Source organism: Dama dama, chromosome 22 (assembly GCF_033118175.1).
Source record: "Dama dama isolate Ldn47 chromosome 22, ASM3311817v1, whole genome shotgun sequence".
NCBI lineage: Eukaryota > Metazoa > Chordata > Mammalia > Artiodactyla > Cervidae > Dama > Dama dama.
This window is the reverse complement of record NC_083702.1, coordinates 44795513-44812220: the sequence shown is the minus strand read 5'-3', so window position 1 is coordinate 44812220 and position 16708 is coordinate 44795513. Positions and strand designations below refer to the sequence as shown.

The 16708-nt window shown below is 43.3% G+C and overlaps 1 long non-coding RNA gene across 1 annotated transcript; it reads right to left on the bottom strand.

The window, feature by feature from the left end:
• Positions 1-994: 994 nt before the first annotated feature.
• LOC133043343 (uncharacterized) lies at positions 995-9266 on the bottom strand. The gene is made up of 4 exons (XR_009689687.1): positions 8574-9266; positions 1739-1935; positions 1399-1553; positions 995-1099 (listed from the first exon to the last, which is right to left on the bottom strand). It is a non-coding gene; the product is annotated as an uncharacterized LOC133043343 (long non-coding RNA).
• Between the last annotated feature and the right edge of the window lie 7442 nt (positions 9267-16708).

Genomic DNA, 16708 nt, shown 5'->3' with positions numbered 1-16708 from the left:
GTTTGGGAATGTGATTTTATTAAATTTTTAAAACTGATAAAAGTGTACACTTTATTCTCTTTTTACTTTTATTTTTTGTTTTAGCTGGGCCTCCTAGCATGTGGGATCTCAGTTCCCTGACCAGAGATGGAACCAACACGACCTTCAGTGGAAACTTGGAGTCTTAACCACGGGACTGCCAGGAAAGTCCTAGGAATGTGAATTTAATAAGCCCAAAGTTTCTAGGTTTGTCTCTGCCTGTCTGAACACATAGATCTAAGGTCATGCTCCTCTTGTTATACTGACATGTCTACAGTTTGGCTTTTTTTATCTTAATATTGCAAAACTGGGATCATAACACAGACATAGTGCAGTAAGCCCTTCTCAATTCTTCTATCAGGGCCATCCTCCTCCGCAGAGGATCACTGAGCTGAGGGCCTGGCAAGCACAGGAAGCCAAAGCCCTGGGTCTCCCCACTTGGTCTCCTGCCCCTCCCCTCTCAGGGCTCGGTGTCCCCCAGGGTCAGGCACTGAGCAGGCCCTCAGAGACAGGGTGGTGATGAGCCTGGATTCCTTGTATGTCAGAAGGAACCCTTTCCCCATCAGCCTCAGCACAGCACCTGGGGGCAGCCTCAAGTTGGCCAGGCCAAAGGAGGAGAGGATCTGACCTCCTCCATCCCCTCTGCCTCCTACAAATTTCCCAACAGACTGTGTACCCTCAACACTCACCTTCTTTCTGGGGTCATCACTCACGTCTCAGGAGTCCACATCCCGAGCTGAGCCTACCCGAGCAGGGTCTCCCTCCCTCTGCACTGTTCAGGGGCCCAGGGGGATGGGAGGAAGCCCTCAGACACACCTGCCTCCACATCCAGGCTCTGCCCCTGCTTAACCTGCCGTCTTGGCCATGAGCTCTCTGAGCTTCCATTTCCTTTCTCTGTCAGCTAGTGACAATCATCCTTTCCCCAGACATTCATCCTGAGGATAGGGAGGTGGGTGAGGTCCTACCCCACCGCTTACCCAGGAGTCTTCCTCTGGCCGAATGTGAGCAAGATCCAGTGTTCTCAGATCTGCAGATGTGCCTCTCTGCAATGACTACACACAAATTCTGGACCCAGATATACCTGGAGAAGAAAAGGGGAAAGTGAATGTCCTCACTTCTGAGTGGCTCAAGTCAAACAAACACTCTGTCCACCAGGCCCCACCCTGGGTTTATCCCACCCTCCCTGCTGACCCCCTGAGAGAAATAAGCCCAGTCCTGACATGCCAGGTTCTTATCAGGTCAGCACATCCTGCCTTAGGCTCTGAAAAGGAAGTCTTGCCACCAACAGACCATGAGGCTCTTGGCCAATCACTCCCCCTGCCCGTGAGCATCTTCCCAGCATTCCCTCTGTATCCCTCCTCCCTCCCCACACACACTTACCAGCCTGCCTGCCTCATTCACCTTCGTGCCACCGGCACATGGCACAGTTCCTGAACATACCAGCTGCTCACCACATACAGGTCATACTGCTGCCGCTGATTGCCAGGCCCATGTGGGTTCTAGGACCCTCTGCCAGGGACACCTGCTTATACCACCTGGAAAAATCATGCTCATCCTGTAAAACTCAAATTGGAATCACCTCCTCTGAGAAGCCCTCCAGGACCTCCCCTGCAGAGTCCACTCTCCCCTGCTCTGCTCCCATGGTACCTGGGAGAGGGGCCTAAGGCCACTCCTCAGCCATTTTGTCCATGTCCCAACTCTATCCCTTTTGATCAGGTACCTGTAGACTTGGTCTTGATGGCATGGACTGCACCAGGGCCTTTGGGGCCCAGTGACACATTCAAGGAGGCCCAGGTTTGGTGGTCCATGCCCCTGGATGAATGAAGAAGTTCCTGGGGGACCCCAGGTGCCTCAGTGGTACAGAATTCGTCTACCAATGCAGGAGATACAGGTTCAGTCCCTGGGTCAGGAAGATCCCTTGGAGAAGGAAATGACAACTCACTCCAGTATTCCTGCCTGGGGAATCCCATGGACAGAAGGAGCCTGGCAGGCTACAATCCATTTTGTCACAGGAGTTGGACATGACCTAGCAACTAAATAACAACAACAACAATAGCAGAAATTTGTGGGAAGGACTAATAGCATACTGCTAATTCTAACCCAGGTTATTTCTACTTGACAACAGATATACTTCTCTCCAAATTGAGGACTTTTACAGGAAGGCTAGTGCCCTGACTCAAAAAGTCTAAAACATAAACTAGCTGTGTTTCCTGTTTGGATCCTGAGCAAAAAGAAGAGCTGAGCATGTCCATGTATTTCCTGTTTAACCTGAAACATCAACTCTAAGAATTGTTGGCTTTGTTTTACAGATGAAGTAACAGAGGAGATAATGTTCCTACAGTCTGAGGGTCTTGCAGGTGGTGGACTTTTTGTCAAGCAGAAGGGGCTGCAGTGGGCCTGGACTCCCCCCATGGAGGTCCACCTGACCTCCGTCAGGGCTGCAAGGCCTGATGCAGGGGACAGAGGGTGCTGGGAAGACACCATGTGGTGAGGGAGTGATTGGCCAAAGGTCTCACAGTCTGTTGTTGGCAGGTCTGCCTATTCGGAGCCCAAGGTAGGATGTGCCGACCTGATAGGACCTGGCATGTCAGGACTGGGATTGTTTCTCTAAAGAAGTCAGCAGGGAGAGTGGGATAAGCCCAAGGTGGGGCCTGGTGGGCAGAGTGTTTGTTTGACTTGAGCCACTCAGACGTGAGGGCATTCACTTTCCCCTTTCCTTCTTCAGGTCTGGGTTCAGAGGTGTGTCTGGCTATTTAGAGACACATAGCTGGAGGCTGCTCAGACCCTCTCCTCCTGTGCCCTGGCCACCTTGAGGCTGTCCCCAGGTGCTGTGCTGAGGCTGATGAGAGAAAGGGTTCCTTTTGAGAAACAAAGAATCCAGGTTTATCACTAATCTGTCTCTGAGTGCCTGCTCAGTGTTAAGCCCTGGGGGGACACTGAGGCCTGAGAGGGGAGGGACAGGAGACCGAGTAGGGAGCCCCAGACCCTTGTCTTTCTGTACTCGCCAGGCCCTCAGCTCAGGACTGTGGGTGATGGGTGGTCCTGTGCAGGAGAGGATGGCTCTCAATGGAGGAAGTGAAAAGGGCTTACTGCACTATGTCACATTATGATCCCAGTGCTGCAATATTAAGGTAAAAAGCCAAACTGTAGACATGTCAGTATAACAAGAGGGGCATGACCTTAGATCTATGTGTTCAGATAGGCAGAGAAAAGCCTAGAAACTTTGGGGTTATTAAATTCACATTCCTAGGACTTTCCTGGCAGCCCCGTGGTTAAGACTCCATGTTTACCCTGAAGGTGTTGGTTCCATCCCTGGTCAGTGAACTGAGATCCACACGCCAGGAGGCCCAGCTGAAACAAAAAATAAAGAATAAAATGTAAAATTTTATCAGTTTTAAAAACATAATGAAATCACATTCCCAACCTATATACCTGTGTCAGAAGGCCTGGTCTTGGCCTCCGCTCTGCCCATGGAGAGCTGTGTCTGCCCCCAGATACTGTGGGCAAGTCACTTCCTGGGGAATTGTTTGTTCAGATTTCTTATTTTTAAAAAGCTGATTTCAGTCTGCTTATGTGGGTTTGTAGCTACTATGGCTGTTGAAGATGTTCACCCTTATCTACTGCAAATATTGCAAACGCTGTCTCCAGGTCTCTTGTATTCTGATCTGATTTATGGTGTCCTTTGCAATTTTTAATTTTTAAGAGATCCACTGGTTTCAGGGATTTGTGTCCTGGTGAGAAAAGTTTCCTTAACTTAGTATATTCACATTATGTTTTCATTTCTTCCAATATGTTTGTAGGTTTTTTTCTTTCTTTCTTTCTTTCTGGTTTACTTTTAGATTCCTTTGGGTTTCAGGATTGATTGAATGATTGAGAAGAAGCTTTTTGTTTCTTCTTCTTCCTCTTTTTCTTCTCCATTCCCGCCAATGTATTAGGATCCCACAAGCCATGCAGCACATTAAAAAAAAAGTAAATGTTCAGTTTTGTTCAAAAAGTTAAAAATCAAAGAAGAGTGTTAACATTTCTGTGATGTTTTAAATATTTTCTGTAGAGCTAACTTTTACCATACAGTTGCATATGGTTTTTACATGGCTTAGTTTTTCCTGATGTTTCTAATTGCTTTTTATTTTCACCCCTTGCACTGTTTATCTTCACCATTTCCTACATTTCTTTCCACCTGTGCTCATATGATACCAAGTCCCCTGTCTCCACAAACTCCTGGACTTCTTATCCCATTCTATCCCATTCTGGACTGGTAGCTCTCTAGGTCTGGTGCACACCCAGCTGTGATCCTTTGATTCTCTTCTCTCTGGGTTGATAGCCCTGATTGCCAGATCCATGTCTTTCATGGTTATTCCTCAGCTCACTCTATAAACACACACACGCACACCCCTTTTTTCTCCTGCAGCTCACTTGCAAATAACTTTCTCAGAAACAACTGTGGATGGCAACCTTTCTATTCCTCATTTAGCTCCATTTCTTCTGCCATTTGTTTGCTTAATTTTCCACAAGCTTCCTTTGACTTTCTTTCCAATCTATCTTTACAGTTGTTTTGTAAACACTTTATTAATTTCCAAGATCTGTTTTGTTTGTTTCATTATTTATTTCCCTTTCCCATGCATTTTGTTCTCAATTTATGAATAAAATATCTTTCTAATCTTCTTGAGACATGGGTTTGAGTTTTCAAAATTCTCTGCTTCATGACATCCCTGGTCCAGTGGCTAAGGCTCCATGCTCCCGACACAGGCAGCCTGTGTTCCATCCTTTGTCAGAGAACTAGATTCCACAAACTCAACAAAGAGTTCATATGCCACAACTAAAATATCCTGCATGCCACAACTAAGATCCAGCTCAGCCAAATAAATAAATAATTTAAAAAAAATTCTGTTTCTTCTGATGTCATTTTTATCATTTATCTTAGTCATTTATTCCAGGTTGTCATATTTCTCATACATCTGATCCTGGATTGCCCATTCATATTAAGATGGAGAAGGGTTGACTGGCAAGCATTTTTGTAGAGTGATTGGATGAGGACCTGTGATTTCCATAGGACAGAAAATTTTTTCTGGAGTCTTTCCTTTCTGATTTCCTCCCTCTGTTGCAGACTTAAGGCTTCTGTGAATATAGGATGGGACATAGGGCCTGTGAGCTTATCCTCTGCTCTCCTCTCTAGCTCCCTCCCATTTTGCCCCCTCTCTGGGACTCTGCCCAGCAGAGCATTCTTCTTGCCCCTACACACTCTCGTTGTTTCTCTCCCTTTACTCTTCTCTATTCAGTTATCACTTCTCCATCCAATCAGTTTTCAAATATGTGTTAAAGACTCTGGGCTCCTATTACCTCCATCCATGATTTTATAAAAGTACCCACAGAGTGAGAAGAGGTCAGGTATGAGTTCTTGAGCCCAGAGAGAGGGTTGGAACCCAGCCTATGCTGAACAAGGTTTCTGATCTTGGGCAGATCACAAAACATCTATGCTTCAGCTTCCTTAGCTGTAAACAGGGATACAAGGGTACAGACTGCTGGGTTACCAGAAAATATGATTTATAATTTATGAAGTCTTGGAGCAAATACCAGTGCAGAGCAAAATCAGAAACACAAACCACTCTTATCAGTAGCTGTTACTATAAGGACCTTAGCTATCATTTCAGCCCGGAGGTTTCAGGAGGGGTCATTAAGAAGTGCTTTACTGAATTCTTAAAATAGTACATAAACATAAGCAACATTTACTTTCTTTCATCGTCTCCCAACACAAGATAATCACAACCAGAATCAAAAGAGATTCTCTCTATATAAAGATCTGCTACTTAAACAAACAACTGAGAACTAGCAAGACTGAGAAGCTGGACACATCGCATACCATGAGTGTGAATGTAAGTTGGTGTTATTTCTTTCCAAAGCAGTGTGGCTCTAAGTATAAAAAATTTTACATGTTGATATACTCAGATATAGTTATTCTACTCCTGAAATAGCTTAAGGAAATAGTCAAATGCAAGTAAAGTTTTCTACAAGAAAAGTGTTCTTTACACTATTATTTACATAAATAATTAGAAAGAGCCAAAAATTTAGCAATCAGGGGACGACAGCAGAGAGGATTAGGTCCCATCAGAGGTGCTCAGCCTCCCTGGGCAGGGCTGCAGGGATGGGGCGGGGATCTTGGGGCTCCAGGCCCATGTAGAATAAAGGCTCTTGCAGAAGCAAGGAGGGCGTGGGCTGTGAGAGCTGAGGTACAAGGACCTTGATCAAGGCAGAGACTAAACACAGGGAGCAAGACATCATTTTGGGATGAAAAGAGTCATTTACCAATTAATATATATCCATGAATAAATTGACGTCCCTAGTGGCTCAGATTGTAAAGAGTCTGCTTGCAATGTGGGAGACCCGGGTTCGATCCCTGGGTTGGGAAGATCCCCTAGAAAAGGAAATGGCAACTAACTCCAGTATTCTTGCCTGGAAAATCCCATGGATGGAGAAGCCTGGAGGGCTACAGTCCATGGGGGTCACAAAGAGTCGGACACGACTGAGCAACTAAGACTTTCACTTTCAATGAGTAAATACTTTTGTATATTATAGGGAGTAGAGCATAGTCATCACAAACATGTGATTTGGATCAGAAAGACTAGGGTTCAGGTCGAGGCTTTGGCAGCAGTGTGAAAACTTGGGCTTACCGAAGGTTAGGTGAGTTTCAGGAGTCTGCACATCATAGACACTAGATCAATATTAGTTTTTACCAATTAGTAAACACAAGTGTTCCCAACCTCACTTCATTCCCAGAGCATTCCCCTCCTATCTTTTCTTCTGTCTCTGGTTTCATTGTCCCTATAGCCTTGCAAATAGCTGTCTCCTGTCTGACTACATTCTCCTTGTGCCCCAAGGAGAGCAGGACACTGACTTGGCCTGGAGGGGGCTGGTGGGAACATGAGTAACTGTCTGAGCCACCAGGGGAGCCCTACCTTAACTAGTGGCCAGCAGAGCCCAGGGGACAGAGAACCACATGGGGTTAAGTCCCCGGTGGCACTTGTGGCCATCCAAGGGGAACCCACCAAAAATTTGCCTCCCACTGCTTCCTGCAGCTACTGCTCACTCATGATCGAGCCCATAGTCTGTTCTCTCTTCCCCAAGGGTTAAGCCACACCTCCTTCCAGCCTGACGCAAACAAGGAGCTGAAGGGAGATCTCTGAGACCCCAATGCTGCCACCATGAACTCAGAAGACCTGGGGGACTGTTCAGGTAATCAGCTGTCTCTTATCTGGATGGTTCCTACTTGTGACCCAGAGCTGAGGTGGTGCCAACTGGCTGAATTAACCCAGAGAAGAATCAAGGACCAAGAAGGGGATGAATAAGCAACCTCCAGCTGCCCACAGGGGTCGGGGAAGTCCTGTAACTAGGGGTGTGTCCCCAAGGCCTCCTTCTGGGTCCTCTACTCAGGGAGCCAAGTCCAAGGTGCTCACTTCCTCCCACCACCCAACAAGGACTCAGAAGTGAGGCCAGGACAGCTCACGGGGAGGGAGGACAGCAGAGGGCGTCCCCGAGGACAGATGGGGCTTCTCCTGCCATCTCCCTTTGGTCCAAATCTGCTCCTGCTCCCAGACCCTGTGGCATCACCACAGAAGCTGTTTCCTCCAGCTCTTGCCCTGCTGCCAGCCCTGCCACTCTGTGAGGGTCAGTGGACCCTGAACTGAACCCCAACCTGGCCTTTGCCATCTCTCACCTGTGTGACCTGGAGCACCTTACCTAACCTCACCTGTGAAATGAGAAGAATATTTCCCTGTATTTTTATGAGGATCAAATAAAATGTGTGTCCTTGGCCTGGGCCAGTGCCTGCCACACAGTAGATCCTACCCAGTGTGTGCTGTCCCCTCTACCAGGAATGTGTTAGTTTAACTGGAAACCTCTCCCCTCCACTTGAATCCCCACTTCCCTGTGCTGTGTTAGGGCACCTGCCCAGCACTCTCATATAAAAGCACTTACTTACCAAATGTGACTGCCTCAGGTAGGTACTAGCTCTATTGATCTCAAATGTTCCTCCTCAAGATTCCAGGAGGAGTGTTTCCTCCATGTCATTTGCTGGCAGGGAATGTCCTCCGATTGAGAAAAGATGAAACCTACAAGGAAGGGGCAGGTTATGTGACCTTGGACAAGTTATTGAGCTACTCTCTGCCTTAGTTTCCTCATCTGTTCAATGTTATTCTGAGGAAACTGAGATCATGCATGCAAAGTACTTGGCATGATTACGGATGCATGTAGTGATTTCACACTGACTAGTTCTCACAAACACACAGGATTATGAGGGACAGTGCAGGGGGAACTCGCAGAAGAGACACTCTCTGAGAAAACACTGAGCACATATTTACTGATAACTTATCCTGTAATCTTTAACTAAGAGCAGTAAGGCAAGGCAGACACCAGAATTCTAGGATTAAGGAAGCCTTCCCCTGGAGTCCCAGAGGTAATCACATTCAGTTCAGTTCAGTCACTCAGTCATGTCTGACTCTTTGCAACCCCATGGACTGCAGCACGCCAGGCTTCCCTGTCCATCACAAACTCCCAGAGCTTACTCAAACTTAAGTAAGAGAGGCCATCGAGTCAGTGAGGCCATCCAACCATCTCATCCTCTGTCATCCCCTTCTTCTCCTGCCTTCTATCTTTCCCAGCATCAGGGTCTTTTCAAATGAGTCAGTTCTTCTCATCAGGTGGCCAAAGTATTGGAGCTTCTGCTTCAGCATCAGTCCTTCCAATGAAATTTCAGGACTGATCTCCTTTAGGATGGACTGGTTGGATCTCCTCACAATCCAAGGGACTCTCAAGAGCCTTCTCCAACAGTCTGTTGTTGTTTTCGTTGTTTCCCCATCTATTTGCCATGAAGTGATGGGACCAGATGCCATGATCGTAGTCTTTTGAATGTTGAGTTTTAAGCCAACTTTTGCACTGTCCTCTTTCATTTTCATCAAGAAGCTCTTCAGTTCCTCTTCGCTTTCTGCCATAAGGGTGGTGTGATCTGTATATCTGAGGTTATTGATATTTCTCCCAACAATCTTGATTCCAGCTTGTGCTTCATCCAGCCTGGTATTTTTCATGATGTACTCTGCATATATATTAAATAAGCAGGGTGACAGTATACAGCCTGACATACTTCTTTCCCAATTTGGAACCAGTCCGTTGTTTCATGTCCAGTTCTAACTGTTGCTTCTTCACCTGCATACAGATTTCTCAGGAGGCAGGTCAGGTGGTCTGGGATTCCCATCTCTTAAAGAATTTTCCACAGTTTGTTGTGATCCACACAGTCAAGGCTTTGGTGTGGTCAATAAAGCAGAAGTAGGTGTTTTCCTGAAACTCTCTTGCTTTTTCAATGATCCAATGGATGTTGGCAATTTGATCTCTGGTTTCTTTATGACTCTAATTACATTACAATCATAAAGAAAAGACTTTGAAGATAAGGGGGTTTGTTCTGTGTGAAGAACAGCATCTAACTAGTCCTGACATGTCAGAATGTCTAACTTAAGGAAGGGGGAAAGAGTAAGCAAAGAAAAGAGAATGAGTAAGATTAAATTACAGGAGATATTTCTGAGAAAGCAGTAAAACATGGTCCCCATAATTCCCGTCTTCTTCTTTTCTTTAATGAATGTTTCTTTGATCTTCTTTTGGGAGGAACAGTGTTAGCATCACCTCAGTGCGGGTGAGTCAAGAAAATGCAACAATATTCTGACTAGAAATAAGACACAAAGCAATATTATAAATAAGATGAAAGGGAAAAAAACAAGATTTTAGATTTAGGAAGGAGAACCAGTTCTTTGGGTTGAGTCATGTGGCTATATCTAAGAAGGTTTGAATAGTAACATCCGAACAGTGTTGTTGAAGGGATTGAATCTGTTGACGAAGGATGTGTTGTAAGTGTAGGACAAAGTCTTTGAGTATAGGGTCTGATTTTGGATCTAGTTGTTGACACAAATCATTCCAGGTTTCAGAATAATTATGAGAAAATAAGGTGTAACACACACATGAGAAAATATACTATCACAGTCTAATTGTGATTGAGTCCAAAGAGCACAATGATGTTCACTGAGCCACAAAACTGTGGTGTCCAAAGCTGCAAGTCGAGATAAAAATCATTAGATCAGTTTCTACTTGTTCAGTAAAGTCGAAAGTTATATTAGTCATAAAAGTCTGTACTTGGTGGGCGGTTTTTAAGGATGTAGAAAGGGCAGTGGCAGCAGTTGCTGCAATAGCAGCTGTTGTGGTAACAGTTATCATGGACTTTTAGGAGTAACAGGTGTGCCAGTATTAACAAGTGCTATTTCAGCTCTTGAAGTAAGACATTTGTTGTCACCCCATGTAATGTCAGTGGCTGGTAGCTGATTATTCCTCTGTGTTTTTGGAGGAGACATGCCAGGAGTCTTCTGGGTGATCAACAGATGGAACTCTGGTAATGGATCTTGAAATCCTTGGTGCCAACTCATGATAAGGTTTCACACAACAGGCAAGGATCCAAAGTGGACCTGATGAAGACAGAAAAGCAGCATATCCCCTTGCCCATATTAGTAATTTAACAGGTCCTTGCCAAATAGGAGCGGGTGGTTGTTTAAAAAGTACTAGAGGGTATTCTTATGAATGTGGAGGAGAAAAATGTCTAGCAGCAGCTTATTGTGAAAAATTTTTTGGAAATTGACTAAGAGTGATTAAGAGTGAGGTTGGATGCATGAGACAAGTGCTTGGGGCTGGTGCACTGGGATGACCCAGAGGGTCATGGGATGGGATGGGGAGGGAGGTGGGAAGGGGGTTCAAGATGGGGAACACATGTAAATCCATGGCTGATTCATGTCAATGTATGGCAAAAACCACTACAATATTGTAAAGTAATTAGCCTCCAACTAATAAAAATAAATGGAAAAAAAAGAGTGAATAGGGCAATATACAATCATTTCCTGGGAGGGGTTAATTCTTTCCTTTTCTGTTTATTTAAAAATAATTTCAGTAGCCCATTTGCACATTCAATAATGGCTTGTCCGGTAGAGTTGTGGGGAATACCTGTGATGTGTTTAATATCCCATAGATGAAAGAAATCCCAAAGTTTGTGAGATGTTTTTGCTGGAGCATTATCAGTTTTAATGGCTTGAGGATGTCCTAAAAGAGCAAAACATTCAAGAAGGTGAGCTCGCACATGACGTGCTTGTTCTCCTTGTTGTGCAGTAGCCCACAAAAAGCCTGAAAAAGTATCAATAGTTACATGTGCAAAGTGAAATGGTTTAAATGGAAAATAATGAGTCACATTCATTTGCCATAACTCATTAGAAGAAAGATTGTGAGGGTTAACTCCAGCTGCTGAGAGAGAAGGAGTTAATAATTGACATGTGGGGCAGGTTGGCCTCCTGTAGGGTTAAAGCAAATTGTTTACATAGTGCCTTGCCACCCTGGTGGAAGAATTGATGTGACTGAAAGGTCTGCTAAATAATGATCCCAGAAGGCAGAGAGATGAGTCAACTTTTGATTCCCCAAAGTGAGAATTCCGGGAAACTGTGTATGTCCTAAAACATGAGTTATAAAAAAGGATGTTATCTTTTAGTTAAAAGAGTTTAAATAGAAATAAAGAGGGAAAGTAATTGTTTATCGATAGAGGTATTTAAAATAGAATCTGGCAAGTGTTGAATGATATTAACAATGGAAAAGAACCTGTTAAGAGATAAAAGGAAGTTTGTGAGAAGGTTTGTAAAGCGAGCAAGACAGCAGCTAATTCACCAACTTGGGGGTTGGTAAGGATCTTTTTCCATTTGATGTTTCTTTCAAGGTTACTATTCCTTGAGTTTGATTGCCATCTGTATAGAGGGTAAGCACGTTAGGAATAGGATGTTTAGAGATAATAAGATGTAAAGAAAAGGGCATTAATTGTAAAATAGAAATTCTTTTATCCATTGACATGTTGTAAATAAACTCCCCTGTAAAATATGATATGGCTATTTGAAATCGTTCATTAGTTTGATATAATAATTCCATGTTTTCTTTAGATATTCCTACATAAATTGTGGATCTGTGCCAGTAAAGTGACAGAGACATAAGTGTCCTTGCTGTCACAATTGTAGTCTCACCTGTAGATAGGGAAGAAAATGGTATTTTGGTTGATTAGGATTATGTAGCCATTCAATGATTTTTATCTCTTTAGGTAAGATTTGGGCAAGTATTGCTGTAGGAGTATGTTTTGTAGAAAGAAGAATCAGTGAAAGAGGATGTGAACACACCTGCCAAGAAAATGTTTAGCATAAGCAGTGCTGAATTGTTTTAGTAAAGCATAATATTGAAGAGAAAAACAGCAGGGTTAGATAGGGTCTTCATTTGCCAGGAATAATTGAAAGAAAGGAAGCATTGCATATGTTGGGATACTTAAGCTAGGTTGTATCCAATTTAAGTGACCCAAGAATTGCTATAAATAATGAAGCATTAATGGTTCTGGAAACTTGAAAGAAAATTATAAAGGAGTAATTGTTCTTTGTAAAATTTGAAAGACAGGATATTTCCATGGGGGAATGTGTTGAAATTTCTCTGGAGCTATTATTAACCCCTGTGAATTCAAATATGTCTGTAATGAAGAGAGAATTTCTGTTAATTTTTGTGGCAAAGACTGAGCTAAAAGAATGTCATCCATATAATGACAAATATAGGCATTGAGAAGTTGTTGTCATAATGGTTGCAGAGTTAAATCTGCAAATCTTTGACACATGGTGGGGCTATTTATCATACCTTGAGGTAAGTGTTTCCACTGATACCATTGTAAAGGATGATGATGATTTACATTAAGAGCTGAAAGTGCACATTTCTGATTATTTTCAGGATGTAAGGGTATGGTAAAAAAAAAAAAAAAAAGCAGTCCTTAAGATCTGTAACTATTATAGTGTGATCATCTGGAATTAGAGAGGGGTTTGGAATACCTGGTAGTAATGAACCCAACAATTGCATTGGAGCATCAGTTGCTCTTAAATCATGATTTAAATGCCATTTTCCTGATATTTTCAGGGGATAATAAAGATGGGAGTATTCCATGGGTTCATGGAAGATTCTCTTCTGTATCTCCTGCATTTAACTGTTCTTTAATCAATTGTTCTATATGCTTTTTGTCATATTCTTTTTTTTTGTCATGGGCCACTGCTCAGTCCAGACTGGTGGGGGAGGAGGGTGCTCAGTCCAGATAATTTGTAATGGTGGTATAAAAGCAGTGGCCCTTACGATGAATGTGTCTGTAGTATTAATTGATATTGTTTTAATATATCTTGTCCCCATAAAATTGTAGGAATAGTCATGATGTTAGAACAGGTAATAGCTACATGCCCTTCTGAATCTGTACAGATTTTTGGAACGGTGCTTTGATGGTTTTTGGAATCCCCCAACACCTAACATTTGTCCATGGGCCCTTTTTAAAGACCAGTCAGAGGGACATCTTGTTTCGTGATGATAGTTACATCAGCTCCTGTGTCTACTAAGCCCTTGAAAGAAAGGTCTTGAATTTTTAGAGTTAATCTGGGGCAGTTAGAGTTAATCAGCATGGTCCCGTAGGCTGCATTTATAGATCCAGAACCTCCTTTCCTAATTTGTTTCTCTGTTGAGGGCACAAAATAAGACACGAGTAATAACTGTGCAAGTTTTGTCCCTTTCTCTACTGTCTGATAACTATGTGAGAGAGCCATAATTTGAATATTGCCTGTGTAATCAGAATCAATTACTCCTGGTAAAATATGAATACCTTTCACAGTTATGCTGGAGTGGCCTAAAATAAATCTAACTATACCTTTATGTAAAGGGCCATAGACTTCTGTAGGAATACATTATCATCAATCATATCAAAAGTACAACTTTCAGTAATAACAAGGTCCAATCCTGTACTGCTGGTTGTGGCAGCATTTAAATCTGAGGTTAGCTTTTGTTTTGAGCTCTCTTGGTGTTCAGAAAGGGATTATCGGGATTCCATTAGGGGCATTCACATTCCAAGTCTGTTTTTTGTTTGTCCCCTGTTTTTGTCACGGAGCTTGGGGTTGACCTCTCTGGTAGTTTCCTGACAGAGTCTGCCCCTTATTAATGAATTTGGAATGGGATTGCTTAGCCCAGTGGAAGCCATTATTGCAATGAGGACATTTTAGAGAAGGTTCCTTTTACCAGAATGGCAATTTTTTGGCATATGTCCAAGGTTTGCCACAGTTAAAATATTTTTGAGGAAATAATGCAGTGGCCAGCATAGCAGCTTTATGGGATTCTGTTCCTATATTTTGACAGGCTTTTAATGTTTCTGCCATATTAGTTGTTGGTAAATTACCAATGGGCTGCAAGGCTCATTTACAATCTTCATTTGCATTTTCAATAATTAATTGCAGTATTAATACCTTCCGAGTCTCCAAATATCCAATTTGTCGGTCAATAGCATTTTGATGCAAACACCTGACTCCTTAGAAAAGACCTTGATGTAGGGAAATATTGAAGGCAGGAGGAGACAGGGACGACAGAGGATGAAATGGTTGGATGGCGTCACCAACTCAATGGACATGAATTTGAGCAAACTCCAGGAGTTGGTCATGGACAGGGAAGCCGGGTGTGTTGCAGTCCATGGGGTCACACAGAGTCGGACATGACTGAGCAACTGAACTGAACTAACTGAGCATTTTGTAATTGTCTACAAAGCTATGTAAGGTTCATTTGCTCCTTGTTTTATAGTAGAAAAGGATTCCCGTTGGACTGTAAGATCGGGTAAACAAAGACGAGGTTAATGAGCAGCTTTGGGGGCTTCTGTAAAAGCCTAAGCGTCCGTTTTGGTGTTAGCAGCCACAGTTATGTGTTGTCCTTCTCCCACAAGCATGTCTATGGTAACAGGGATGCTTTGTTTGAAGATTGTTTAAAGCAAGCACAGTACAGTAATCTCTATATTCTTGGAACAATAAGGAGTATTGAGCAGTAGGTAAAACCATTTTTAAAAGTGCCTTCCAATCCCAGGGAGTCATTTGGTATTCACCACCTATGCTTTCTATGATCCCATTAATAAATGAACTAGAGATGTCATTGTCCTGGGGAAGGCATCTACAGTTCCTTCCTTCTTTAAACCTTCTCTGACCATGTTTTCTAACATAGAATGCTGAGAAACATTAGGAAGTGATTGAGTAAGTCCTTGAGCAGATTCATGAGCAGGTAAAGTAGTCTTTGTTGATGCTATTCAGCTGGGTTTAAACATACTAAAAGAAGGAGGTAGAGGTGCCTCTGGCAGAGGAATAGGATCAGTCCAAGGAATTTCTCACTTTTCTAAGGCAGAAACCCAATACAACATAAATTCCAAGTACTTAGATGCTGTGCATTCACAACTTTCTCAACCAATGACCTACTCATTCCCAATGAGACACTTTCAAAGAATCTTCTTGTGGATACCAAGGACAACGAGTATAAATCACCATAAGGGGTTTAGTTAAGAGTGAAACAGAAACCTTACAACCAGCGGCAGCAAGCAGAAAGGAAAGCTGATGATAATGTGAAAGCTGTTGAGAAGAAACAGAAGAAAGAGAATTACCCAAAGCAGAAAGCAAAAGTACTGCGTGTCTAACGACTTTGTTCCATCTCTAGCCTCAGAGGCCAAAGTCCCTACCTGGATCAGCAGACATCCTTTTTCCTTGCATGGGTGTGGCCCCTGATCAGGCGCCAGTTGTGGCAACAGCGCACTGAATAATTCTCACAAACACATGAGATTATGAGAGTGTCTCGCAGAAGAGATACTCTCTGGGATAATGCAGTGTGCATATTTATAGATAACTTATCTTGTAATTATTAAGTAAGAGCAGTAAGGCAAGGAAGAGACCAGAATTCTAAGATTAAGGAAACCTCCTCTTGGAGGTCCAGAGGTAATTACATTAGAGTCATAAGGAAAGGACTTTGAAGATAAGGGGGTTTGTTCTGTGTGCAGAACAGCATCTAACTAATGCTGATGTGTCCACCAGAACATCTAACTTAAGGCAGGGAGAAAGAGCAAGCAAAGAAGAGAGAATGAGTAAGATTAAGTTCCAGGAGATGTTTCGGAGAAAGCAGTAAAACATGGTTCCCACACATATGAATTAGCTGAGTTCTGCATCTCATGGTGGTTTTGCTTGACTGTCCAGATAAACTCATGCTAGTGGAAGAGAGAAGTATCAGTAGGAGGGAGTTTACTGGAAAAAAGATAGTTGAAAACAAAAAGTACTTTAAACACAGAGTGGCATTTACAATAGGCAAATGACAATCTTGGCTTGAATTGTGGCTTCTACCATGGGCTTCTACCACACCTTGCCCCTCCCCTTGGTTGTTTATCAGCAAAATGAGATCAGATTGCTGGCCTAATTTCCAGGGTGATTGTAATATCAAAATCTAGTGTGTGGTCATCATGGGATACCACCCATCACTCCTCTGGTCCTCCCTCAAAAGCTGAGAGGAGGTGGCCATGATGACCAGGGCATTATCTGGGGTGAAGCAGCCCTGATGTCAGGCAGGTGGGTCTCCATGAGGGGTCTAGGCCCATTGCTGCCCGTACTGCTTGGGGCTAAAAAGGAAAGTCCACCGGCAGTCCAGCTGCATGACTCTCAGGCTGTGGGTCCTGTTCTTCTGTTTCTTAATCTGAAAAATGGAGCTGAAACTGTTTTGATATGATGTGAGAGTATGGACAGGAATGGTGTGGATGGTGCCTGCACAGAGTCTGCACATTCTC